This window comes from Cyrtonyx montezumae, unplaced genomic scaffold (genome assembly GCF_038088225.1).
Source record: "Cyrtonyx montezumae isolate F1298 unplaced genomic scaffold, pur_monq_1.0 scaffold_3, whole genome shotgun sequence".
In the NCBI taxonomy this organism is placed as follows: domain Eukaryota; kingdom Metazoa; phylum Chordata; class Aves; order Galliformes; family Odontophoridae; genus Cyrtonyx; species Cyrtonyx montezumae.
Window position 1 is genome coordinate 106,024,174 of NW_027072034.1, and position 12,957 is coordinate 106,037,130.

The following is a 12,957-nucleotide window of genomic DNA, read 5'->3' on the forward strand; positions in this document are numbered from 1 at the left end:
AGCCACAGATCATGCCTTGTGCCCCTCAGACCTTCCTCACAGAACATGCCATGCAGGAACTGCCCCGTGTCTGGCTGTGGGGGACCTGACCCTATGTGGACATCCTGAAGGCCACCATGGTGCCAGGCAGCAGCACTCAAGCTCCGCATCCCCTCTGAGCATCCTCTCACATCTGGGAACTTACTGACCATCAGCTGCAGCACTGCTCATTATCAGAGCTACATGCATGGCTCATGTTACAATGAGTTTTGAGAATAAAGCCAATTTCCCACACTTAAGGCACTGGTTTTCAAGGATATCCAAAATACATGCTTCCCATTTCAATGCAGATGAGAAGTAAGGTGTTTAAATCTTGGTCAGGTACTGGTTTTAGACTCCTTTAATCACTTTCCAAACAATCTCTCTTAAGCTGGGAAACATAACAAAAGCAGCATTGCTCAGTGTCATGTACATGTCAACTAAAACTTGAACCTAAGCATAATAGTGTCAGCAGAACTGGGGTTTTGGAAGACAAAGTCCTAATTAGCTGAGGTAAGCTAGGAGATTTGATAACAAATACAATGCAGACCAGTTTTCAGATGATCTGAGTTGACAAGGAAAACTCCTGTTGTTTCTTAATCAGGAAGCAGGGCAATAAACCTCTTGCTGTGCCAGTTTGTTAGGACTGGAATGCATTGTGATTAAGTAAAGGAAAAGCAGCTCTGACAGATGTAACTTAGGATTTTTTAATGGAAATAGCTGTTCTGACTTCAAAATGTTCAGTAGATGTGTGGAGGGTAGAATGAAAGTTGCTTCATATTTCTAATGAGATTGCAGTATTAATGTTGACAAAGTTATGTGAAATCGGAAGACTGTAGTACACAGAGTTAGTGTGGTGTTATAGATAACTGTAGACATACAGCTATCTAATGAATATGAAAATAGGCTGATTTGGAGATAAAAGGGTGTTAAAATATGTTCCTTGGAACTCCTTATCACAATCATGTTTTGACACTTCTTCTTCACCTTGTGTCTGTCATGCCAAGATTCTAGGAACTCATATGATTTCTACATTCTTAGTACTGGTTTTAATTTTAGTAATAGAGTTCATTTGAGTTTTGTTTGGTTTCTGATGTGCTAAAACACAGCCACGTGAAACCACCAGTTTTTAATGGAGGAACCTAACAAAAACTATCAACATTTTAAATATTGACATTTATAGCATTTATAACATTTATAAGAAACAGTAAAGAAATGTCAGCAAATATTTCGTATTCTGCTCATGATTATCTCAACACTGAGTCTTCTGAATTAAAGCAGACCAGAAAGGAACCCTGAAGAAGCTGATGTCCATAAACTGGAGGCTTTAAAGAGCAATAGAAAATGTACTTGCCATCTAAAGCCTCTCTGAGTTTTCCCTTTATTTTGTGCAATTCAGTTTATTAATTTGCACAGTTAAGCTTCCCTGAAGAGATAAAACGTAGAGGGATAAATCACTCTATATCCTCGTATTGCACTGAACTTTGAAATCCAGGGGTGTAGTGCCAAGCAGCAACTTGCTGTGTTGTACTAATAGCTTTCTGTGAGACTGATGTTTCCCACCTCTGCTGGCTGCAATGGGTGCCACCAGCCTGATGGACATCTGCCCCATGTCCTGTGCAACCAGAGGAGCTGATGGTAACCTTTGTTTCGTTAAACACTTTCCTTTATGGACAGAGTTTGCATGAGATGCACTGAAATGTTAGTGACACACTGGCCCAGGGTTAGAAGAGGCAGTGAGCACCTCAGCAGGAGGGGAGGGGGTCTGTATGGTGGAACAGAGGACAGAGAACAAATTGCCCTTTGACACAGCATGTATCTGTCAAACGTAGCTGAGAGCATGTAGCTGTCAAACTACCTTCCCCAAGGTGTCCAGAGCGACTTCTAACAAAGTGGTCATTTGTGGAGAGCTTGTGTGCCGTGATGGAGTACATTCAAAGAGGGGGTTGAGGTGGCCCACCTGAGTGGCCACTCCTTAGGGCTCATTGAAGTGCTGTCACCAGGCAGTCCCGTGGATGCTGCCTGCTCCCCCAGCCCCATAGGAGCCCCACAGTCCCCTTGGGAAGAGGAGTGCCCACCTCCACAACCTCGATGCAGCAGAAGGACGCAGTTGTAGTATGCATTTGGGGAACAAACGTTTCCTTATACCTGGACATCAGGGCTGCCTTCAAAGCCCTTGTTCAAATAGAGCTATGTTTATCAAATTCCTCTGCACTGACTATATACATGCCTGAGATTTTAATTCCTTTGAAACTGTTAATCACTCCGTTATGTTTCTATCTGGGGCATCAAGAATGGGGATTACTAGATATTTGTGCAATTTCTGGACTGCGTGGGTCAAGATTGGGCAAAAACCAAGTATGTGGGACTTCAGAGGTTCCCCAGGCAGAGGCTCAGGAGGAGGGAAATCTCCTGTCCCTAGTGGCCTGTTCTGTGACAAAGTGTGTCATAAAATTGCAGACATAGAATAAAAAAGCCCACATATTGCTTTTGATAACTACTCACCCCGAGGCTTTCTGAACAGATGGGAGCACTAAACACCAAAATTCTTCAGCTTACAAACTGGCAAAAGGCCCAGCAGTGCTGCTAACAGAAGGAGCTGTACGAGCTCTTCATTATTTACAAATTGAAATTCTTCTGGAAAGAATTACTGTAATATGTAGGACATGATCGCAGGGTTTTGGCAAAATGTATTAGAAACACGAGCTATTGATCCTAGGAATTAAATTAGATCTTGGAAGGTTAAAGTGTGATGTTGTCTAATGTACCATGAGCATTACCTCTAATGGGAAGTTGTTTACACCTGTTGCAAGTGCTGTAGTTAGCGCATGGAAGTAGATCTGAGCTCAGGGATCAGGCAGCCTGCAAGTCAGGCACGAATGGAGCATGCTGGGGGTGCGTCAGTGATACCACTAATGGGATGTGAAGCCACTCTATGGCTTAGGTTTTGTCAAATACAGACTTTGGGTCTCCAGTAACTCACTGTGGAAACATACTGCAAATAACTTAAAAAGAAAAACAAAAAACAAGCAAACAAAAAACTATTTTATTTTTACTTCAAAAAAGCTTACTCTTAGGGGTTCAAATGTATTGAGTCTAACAGTCATCCCACAACATAGTCAAGTGGACATAACATGGTGGGAAGATAGGGTTCAGTTCCACTGAGTGCTGTCTGTACCTTCAGAAGCCACAGAGCCCTGGGCCCTGCAGTGTGTGGAAAGTGGGCCCTGCTGCTTCGAGGTGAGGTAGGAGGGAGAGCTGCAGGATAGGGGCTGGAAGCTTCTTTTTATTGAGAGGCAGCCATTTCTGGGTCCCCAAAGTGTGTCTGCCAGCATGTGGCGTCTCTAGTTTGGAGGGGTCTGTTCCATCTGGCAGACCGGCTGAAAGTATCACGCTTTGAGTGCGAGGCCTATGCACAGACTGAGCTGGTGGCAGCCTTGTCAGAAGGGACACCCATGCCACTTGTCAGTAACATCCTCACCATGGGTCCTGAAGCAGATGGGTCTCCCTCTGTAATACCTTTCTCGTTAAACTTTCACCAACACCAGTATCACTTCCTTTACATGTTTGGGTGTTGACATGATGTTCTGTTGAAAAATTCCTGTCCAGCTCTACTCAGTATCCCTTCCTTCATTGGGCTGTCAGCACTCTTTGATTTGCCAGGCTTATGGCAGTCACATCACAAGGAAGCTTGTGATCTGAATCAGTGATTCCCAGAGGATGCACATGATGGAAATCCCAGTTATTGGTTATTATTGGACCGGTGGGAGCTTAGGACTGGGAAAGAGATCATCTTACAAGTCTCACTGTAGCAAGAAGAGCCCCTTTTTCGTTCCCCTGAAGTTACTAATTGCAATGGCAGTGCTGTTCAGGCCCAAAGTTTGAAACCATCCATAGAGAGTAGAGGAGCCAGAGAGCAGAGGAGCCTGTCTGAGTCATTTGGACTCCTCAACAGGCTCTTTTTTGTTTGTTTGTTTGTTTGTTTTCCCCTGAGCTTTGGTTCTTTTTTCAGAGTCGAAACAAGGTCTCCAAGAGGCAGTCAGACTAGGGTTATTTCTGCAACACGTTTCAGGAATATCCAAACCAGCTCTAGCCAAGATGCAGTAGCCCTGAGTTCTGCAAGGGTTGCTCAAGCTTCAGCCCAAGCCTGCTGTCATCGTGCCATGCTCAGAAAGCAGCAGAGAAAGGAGGCTCAGGCACCACTTTGCAGGACTGCAGCACAGGCGGAGTATTTGTGCAGCTGTGCACATGAAGGTGGGCAGGCTCTTCCCCCTGCTGAGGAGCTTAGTAGCTCTCTCACTGTTTTATTCTCTTCACTACAGAACACTGCACTGCATTTTTCTTCAGGAAATCTTACATTCCTGTTCCCACCAGCTTGCCTGTGTGGGGCATCAATAAAAAGCGGCTGCCTGAATCCTTCCGTGCCTTTGCACTTTTACTTGTGTAGGATTGTTTTTAAAGAACATAGCCAATCATGATCAGTGCTCTGGGTGAAACAAGTTGTCTTCATTTGGCATAAACTCCTATGGTACACAAAACTCCAGCTATAAGCAGTCATGTTGTTACCAGCTCCTCCCTGCCACCTTCTTCATTAGCTTCTTTAAATATTGTTCTTTCCCACCATAGTGAATGCAGTTGTCAATCACCTGCCAAGAGGCTTAGCAACCTGAACCGGCTTCCTGAGACATGTGAAAGCTGAAGGCTCTGGCCCTGCTTGCCTTTACACCTGCTGCACGTGGGCACGTGAGAAACAATGCAAACAGAGAGGTCTTTATTAAGGAAAAGGGGATTTAGTAATTGGTCTGGGAAAATACAACATTGATTACAACTGCAAACAGAGACAAGTGCCTGTGCTTCCTTTCCAGTAACTGCAGTGTGCTCCCAGCTCCCACTGCTCTCACAGGCAGTCTGCTCTCTGGACACAAGCAGCAATGACCCCATGTGGCATTAACCAGCCTGCAAGTAATCAGATTGTGCAGACAAAACCCCATAGCAGCACCTCTTTAGGGAAAAAAAGAAAAAAAAAAGTGTTAGAGACAGCAATTGGATTGCCAGAGCAACATCGATTTGTCTGGAAAAGGATTTGGGTATTTTTGGAAGATGTTTTCCTCCAGTTGTGGAGCAGAAACCCAAGTGTTTCACGTTCTCTGCAAGGAGACGCAGCTGTGGGTACAGCACCAGGGGCATCCCGCAGCTGGTGGAGCAGGGCACACACACACCTCAGCAGCAGGCTGACGGAGCTTTCTCTGAACTGTTCTGCAGAGTGTTTTGATTCCTGCAGCCCGACACATTCCAGCCATTTAATGAGAACCTGGGGATTTTTACTGAGCTCACATTTAGGGACTCAAGAAGAATATTTCCTGTGGGAACATCGATCCTGTACTGTGCATGGAAATGGCATGAAAACACCCTAAATTTCTTTACTCTTTAAAATCGTGGATCTTGCAGAACACAGGGAAGTGAAGCAAGGTGATAAATAACCAAAAAAAAAAAAAGGGAAATTCTTTTCAAAGGCTTGACATTGAAATGCATGCCTGAAACTCACTGTTGCGTGAGCTAATATCAGGAAGGTAAAAGCAACTCACTATGAATAGAGGCAAATTTCTGTTTAAAATATAAAATCCAGTCCACAATCAAGAACAGCTCTGTGGAGTTATTTGTCAGACTGTCTCACTGCCGCGCTATCATAAATCGATTTCAGACAGAGGATCTGTGAAATTCTATCTGATTTGGCCAGACTCCAGTAACATTCAAGAAGTTATGATTTCCAGGAAGAAGTTATGAAATTCAGAATGAGAACATGTTCTCTATCACCTGCAGAACCACGAATTCTAGGTCAGTGGCTCCCGACTGTTTCATAAGAGAGGCTCACCAGAGCAAACTGCTAATAAAACAAGCACGTACCACCACCACCCCTATCTGCTGCTTTTTCTCCTTCCACTCACCCTCATTGCTGCTGCTGCCCCTTCTCCTCCTCTCCTTTGGCCAACCAAAACATATCCCTCTCTCCAACTTATGTCACCACTTCTCTGTCCTCCAGCAGTGGCTTTCAGCTGTCACCTGCCCATCTGCTGCTGGAGACGTGACTTCACAGCACTGCAATTTCCCTGTGTACCTGAAGACACTGAAATGCTGATGGGTTTTTAAATAAGCAGTTGCATGCACTGAAGTGTAGGCTTTTCCCATATAAAAAAGAGCACCTCCTTAACCACTGAGGACTGCAAATAAAACCTCTCAAGTGCGAATGTATCATTATACAGCTGTGATTGTATTTATACATACAGCAGTTCTTGACGTAACCAAATCACAAAAACAGTGAGAATAATGCGAGGAAGTAGTCTTCAAAAATCTGCAATTGATTAAAAAAATCTGAAACAGCTCTTTCCTAGTGACCAGGAAGGAGATGTTTGAAGTAATCCATGAGCTTTGAAATAGGATTAGTTGATCATTTCATTTCACTAATATTTTTTATGAGTTTGTATAATAGTGGAGTCACATAGCTTATTTTCAATGGCTTCATCTGAAATCATATCATAAGAATCCGTTTTTTTAACACTTTTTATAAGTCCTACGAAGTTTATGAAATACCTCTTAAAATTCTTTTTTACATCCTTTTATTATTAATTCCACTCATCTATCACTTGCACACTTTAATAAAAAGTCAGTCCTTTGTGAAGAAACATCTTGACTGCAGCTGAATGGAGCCCCATTGGCGATGGCAAGAGGGTTATTGCACAAACCTTTGGACAACAGGCAGCCCCACAAAACCCGGCGTCACGGGCCGGGCTGTAACTATGCGTGATAGCTAAATTCCTCCGTCGTATTTGCTGGAGTAATTGCTTCTGTCAACTGAAAGGGTAGCGGCACCAAGTGGCTGAAATACAGACTGCAAATATCACCGGCCCGAGGATTTCCCAGCTGCACGGTACCTGCTAGTCCCAGACAGGAAGCCCTGCCTGCCCTCCTTGACTTGGATCCATCCTAGCAAGTTCTCCTCCTAACAAGGGGAAACTGCTTCCAGTCTCCCCCATGAGAAAGAAAATAATCTGGCATTTGGACATCTGGTTACCCTTGGAAAATTCCTTTTCTGTTTTTTCAGTGAAACAGCTATACATACATATTTTCCCAACATTATTTTCCTGTACAACTGCTGCTGTTGCCATGGAAGTTATATAATTGTTTGTGAGAAGGGATGTGATCCACGTAATTGCAAATAGGAAGCAAAATGTCTGCAGTGAGCTCCTGTCAGTGTATGGCATACGCTGTAAAACAGGAGAATCTGCCCTGCCTTTGATATGATGTGTCACCATTTATGCATGTGTTCATGCTATTTGTATTTACATATATGTGTGCACACATACATGCATAAACAGTGGGTTGTGGGTGAACAAGTAAGCAGATCCAGAATGCCCAGAATCCACTGGCCCGCTTTGTTCAGTATTTAAAAGATGATAGCATGGAGCTGTGCAGTGTTAGCACTCAGAATCACAGACTCTCCCAAGGTGGAAGGGGCCCACTAGGATCACTGAGCCCAGTTCTTGGCTCCACACAGGACTACCTAAACTTTAAACCATTATTCTGAGCGTCTTTGTGAAAGAAACCTCCCTAAAACATCCCCGCATACAGACATGAGGACAGCTGATGCTCACACATCCTGCAGGCTCCATCCCTGGGCTGAGTAGCAGCAGCTGTGTGGCTGCAATGGCATGGGCTGTGAGCCAAGTCATCTAGAGATGTGCTAAGTCTCCCTTAAGCACATGTAGGAAGACTTCCGCTGCTCCGCTGCTGGCAAACTGTCACAGTTTCTTCAGACATAGGATTCTCACTGCATGGCCTCAGCCCTTCAGCCTGATCCCAGAAACACTCAGGGCTGAACAAATGAGGCAGACCACAGGTGCTTGTCTATAGACGGGTGCACATCTATGGTACCTTCAGAGGGAGAACCTGTGTGCAGGAAATGGGGAAAGGGCAGAAGAAGACGTGCTGCCTAAAAATGGGAGATACTGATGCAGATGGGCAGAGAGAGTGCTCACTGAGGGCTCCCACAGGCCAGGCCTCTCCTGCTGACTTGTGCCCATGGCTACATACCACTGCTCCCCTTGCCAAGGCCGCTGCCTGACACAGCCTACAGAGCTTGAAGTCAAGCTGCTCTGTCCTTTATCCTCCAAGACAGAAGATCTGGAGGGACAGTTTCAAAATCTGATTTCCTTTCTGCTTCCTTCCTCCTACCACATCAGATTTCAAGCACTGGGGAGAAGCAAACCTAAAGCTCAACTAGTTATAGATCATCTGTGGAGTTGTTCTTCATTTGGAAGCACTGGCTATCCTGCTGCATGAATGCTCACTTGTGAGTGGAAGATGCTGTCTCCAGCCCCCACCCTTCCAACAGTGTTTGCCCACAGCAGAAGTACATGTATCTCAGCCACCCACCCTCACGGGTTCACAGCCTAGACAGTGAGGGTGGCTCTCTGGGGCTTTCTCCATATTAGCTCTCTAGCTGCCAGAGAGATGCCTCAAACAAGATGGAACAGGAAAATGTTAACAATCATTTTCCAAATAGCCAGAGAAAATCTGACAGATCTTATCCATTCAGGCTCTGCTCCTACAGTTAATGAAACACAGGAATAGACTGTCTTGGGAGGCAGAGGACTCTCCATTACTGATGACTCCTACAAACTACAGAGACAAAAATCTCTTGAGAATTATTTTCTTGGAGCTGTTCCTCCATTATGAGAAAGAGAAGGTGGACTTGAGGACCTCTTAAGGTACTGTTCAGCCTTATTTTCTATGATTTCTATTTGTGGCTTAAATTTTCAGTCTCTACAGATCTGACTGATGTGAAGGGACTTTCTGCACTGATTGTAATACCTAACTAATACTAAAATAAAAGCACAAAATCTCCAGTACCCTAAGGACAATGTCATTTCTTTGTAGTAAAAGTAAAATCTTATTCTGTCTTAAGCCCGTTAAGAAATACTTTCTCATTAGTTTTGGTCAATTAATAACATTCTGATTAATACAGAGAATATTGTGTATCACGTATTGTGCAAACATTAAAAAATTTGCATTACATTTAAATTTGTACTTTTAAAGAGGATCAGCATCCCTTTTTCATGCTTTGGTCATTGCCATCTTTCACATCTGAGATCATTCTTCTATGTTTAATAAATGTTTATTAGTGAGATATTTTCTCCTCAGTTTTCCCAGACTACATTTTGAAAATATTTGGTCTGCAAAATCTTGGCTTCATTTTGCCTTTCTCAAGGCCTTTGCAGCCTTTGTGCTGTTTAGGGCCTTCCCTTTTTCACAGCAATAATGAAGATGTCAGCAAGAGAAGGCTGGGAGGGGATCTCATCACTATTTATAAATAACTTAAGTGTGGGAGTGAAGTGGATGGAGCGGGGCTATTTTCAGTGATGCCCAGCCATAGGACAAGGGGCAATGAGCAAAAACTGCCATGTAGGAAGTTTCATACAAACACAAGGAAGGACTTCTTTACTGTGAGTATGACAGAGCATTGGCACAGGCTGCCCAGAGAGGTTGTGGAACCTCCTTCTCTGGAGATATTAAAAATCCACCTGGATGCTTTCCTGAGCAACTTACTGCACAGAACCTCCTTAAGCAGTGGGTTTGGACTTGATGAACTCCAGAGGTCCTTCCAAACATTAAGATTCTGTGATTCCGTGATTCTGTGACTTCAAGATCTCTTTCCTATTAATCTCTGTAAAATGCAGGGTGTTCTAATAGGATGAGAGAGTGAGAGCCCCCTTCTCTCCTCCTCCCCAGACAAAAGCAATTTGAAGGAGGAAAAGAAATAATGAATTCAAGGACTGATAAAACATGAAAGAGAAGCAAATAACATCCTTAGAATGTCAGTAGCCTGACTTTGGGATGAAGACACAAAACATGAATGCAGAACACGCCTTCCCCAATACATAGTGCAACCCCTATTCACACACATCTTCTTTCAGTTATTCATTGCTCGTAACTGCTCAGGCCCGGTTATTTTCAGCAAGATGGAGTCAGAACATTAATCCGATTTGGTGGGTCCCTGCAGAAGGGGTCTCCTTCTAGGCAAGATCAACTCTGCCTTTCCTTATCAGGATTTACTTTCTTAAAAACTGCCATTGTTGATGGTGTGAAATTTCTCTTTATTAACATTTCATAATTTCAGACTTGAATCTCACAGGCTACAGTTCTCTTCTGAAGCAATCAACCACAGACATGGGGAACAAACAGTTTCCTTTCCTGTTGCATTGTTGAAGATCCTTGCAACCCCTCCCAGTTTACCCTTTTCTATTGCCCTCTGGAGAAAAATCAGTCCCAAACTGTTCTAATTTATCCAGTCCTGTCTTCAAAGGCCCATTGTCAATTGTGTGGCTCTTCTCCTCCTTGAAGGGTGATGCCCAAAACTGGAGGCAAGCCTTCAGCTGTTGTCTTGCTGCTGCTGAGTAGGACGGAAGGATTGCTTCATTCTCTTGTGGGCATTACTCCTGCTTATGCAGAATTTTCCTCTCCAAGTGATTTTTCACAAAAGCGTGATGGTATTGACACGTGTTCCAGCTTGTGATATGATACCACATGAATGCTTTCCTGTTAAACCTTGTTTCTCCCAACCTCAGGCCTGAAACTCTGGTTGTTTCACTTTAAAGTGGTCTGTTTTACTTTCAAGGAACTTGCATCATCTTTCAAGTCATGGGTATTACAGCCAAACAAATTATGTGGGTTTTTTCCCTGTACTGAATTTCATCCTATTTTTTCCCCCAAGGTACTTCTCCAATTTGTGAGGATAATTTTGATTTATAATCCTGTCCTCCAAAATGCTTGAAGCCCCTCCCAGCCTGGTGCCTGCCAACACTCACTGCAAACAATAACCCCAGGAGACTTTTGAACACAGCTGTTAAATGTTGACTTTTTGCTGAGCTGCATCACCTTGGGGCAGTTTCTAAAAGTATTTCACCTTAGCAGATTAAGAAGCCTTAAGTACATTGAAAAGGGAGAGAGTTTATTTACTGCTTCTCTTCAAAAGGAGACTAATCTGGGCAAGCAAACCGTGATAATCCAGAGCAGTCCTGTCTGGACTGTATTTCTTGCTGCTCTTCCCTGTATAAAAAAGCAAGCTTCTTGCTTTACTCTTTGAGCCACTGACTGGCTTCCACATATTTCTGTAACAGATGTAATTCTTGAATTTTGTCTTTCTGAATCCAGGCCTAACTGCGTATACCTTGTCATCTAGTTTATTATTTTTTTTAACATAATGATGATTCAAAGCCTTTTTGTGCATGTTAAATGCTCTTGGAAATACTTAAAAGAAGTGTGCATGCAGAAAACTTGTACTTAGCAGTGTAAATGAGATAAAATAATAAGCAGATAGAGTATATTGAAATAGAGAGAGAACTATAATCATTCAGGCATTTATTTTACAGGCAAATTGTGACTTTTTTCTTTTAATTCAGACTAGAATACCAAAATAATACTAAAAGCAATATAGTGGTCCTCTCCCAGAAGACAAACACATCTGGTACCTTTTCATGTAGACTAAGTCATGGAAGACTTCAATCACAGAGGTTGAAAAAGACCTCTGAGATGATCTAGTCCAGCCATCAGCCCATCTCCACCATGCCTACTGACCATGTCCCTCAGTGGCACGTCCACAGTGTTACTGAACACCTCCAGGGACGGTGGCCGCAACACCTCCCTGGGCAGCCTGTGCCAGTGCCTCAGCAGAGGTATGCTGTGAGTGCACGCTGTGGCTCAGTAACTAAAGTTTCACTCGAGCTACAGTCTGTACAGTGAATATTTCATTCCATACGAGTGGTGTCAGTTTAACAGCTAGAGGGTTGTTTGCATCAGAGGTCATCTAGTAGATTACCTGGTGAATTACTAAAGTTAGAGAATAAGGAGAACATAGGTCATCTCTTATGCATTCGTGGACAAAACCACAGGTATCTGTAGCAAGAGAAAAAAAGAAATAAGGTATTTCTGCAGATAGTAACTAAGCTCAATGTCTTCTGCAATGGGGAAGCTGAGCGACCTGATATATCCCAGGTTTTCTTGCTTCCACTGATCTTTGTTCAGGAAAATACTCTCCTGTACCTATTTTTCTCTGATACGCTCTGACTTCACATTCACATTGTAAATTTCATTCAAGAAACATGAGAAATAGGACACGCAACAAGGAACTGTTACTAAGACTTTGCAGTGAACAACATCCCAGCTGGAAAGGAGAGGGATGGAGGAGGATTATGTTCATATATTGGGGTTAAACCACTTCCACAGGAGGTGAATTTGTAAAGAAGTATGCAGCACTTTTAGAAATGTGAAGACAGAAGTCAAAGGGAGGGGAGGGGAGGGGAGGGGAGGGTTTGCTGTTCTCAGGGTACAACCATAAACTGCAATCTCTTTTGGGTGAATTTGCTGCTGAACCATCAGAGATAATGACCATACAGGTTCTTCTCAGAATTAACACAGTGAATAGAAACATGAGAAGAAAAACCTGCATATTTCAAGTAAAATCCTTACAAATTAAGGGGATTGCCTCTGTTTCTTCAGATCCACCACTGTTTAATATCATCCAAGAAAAGGCAAGCTCTAGTATTTAGTGCATGGAACTAATGAAAAACAATTATAATTGTAATTAAAATGATTAATTCCACTGTTCTCAGGTGGCAATGTTACTGTATTTCTTGGGTCTTTCTATCAGCCCAAAGGGGTAGTACTGAGATAATTTGGCAAAAACTACTTTTGTAGCCTCTGGACACAAACCTGAAAGTTGTTCTGGTTATTTCACTAGGTTAATTAACTTGGCTAACTTAATTAAACAGTTTTTCATTAAAATGAATGAAAAGACAACTAAGTGCACTTTGTCACGTTGACACTCTTTTAAAAAACATATGGTAGAAGATTATTGATCTCTAGAAAATACTGAAAAGCATTCTC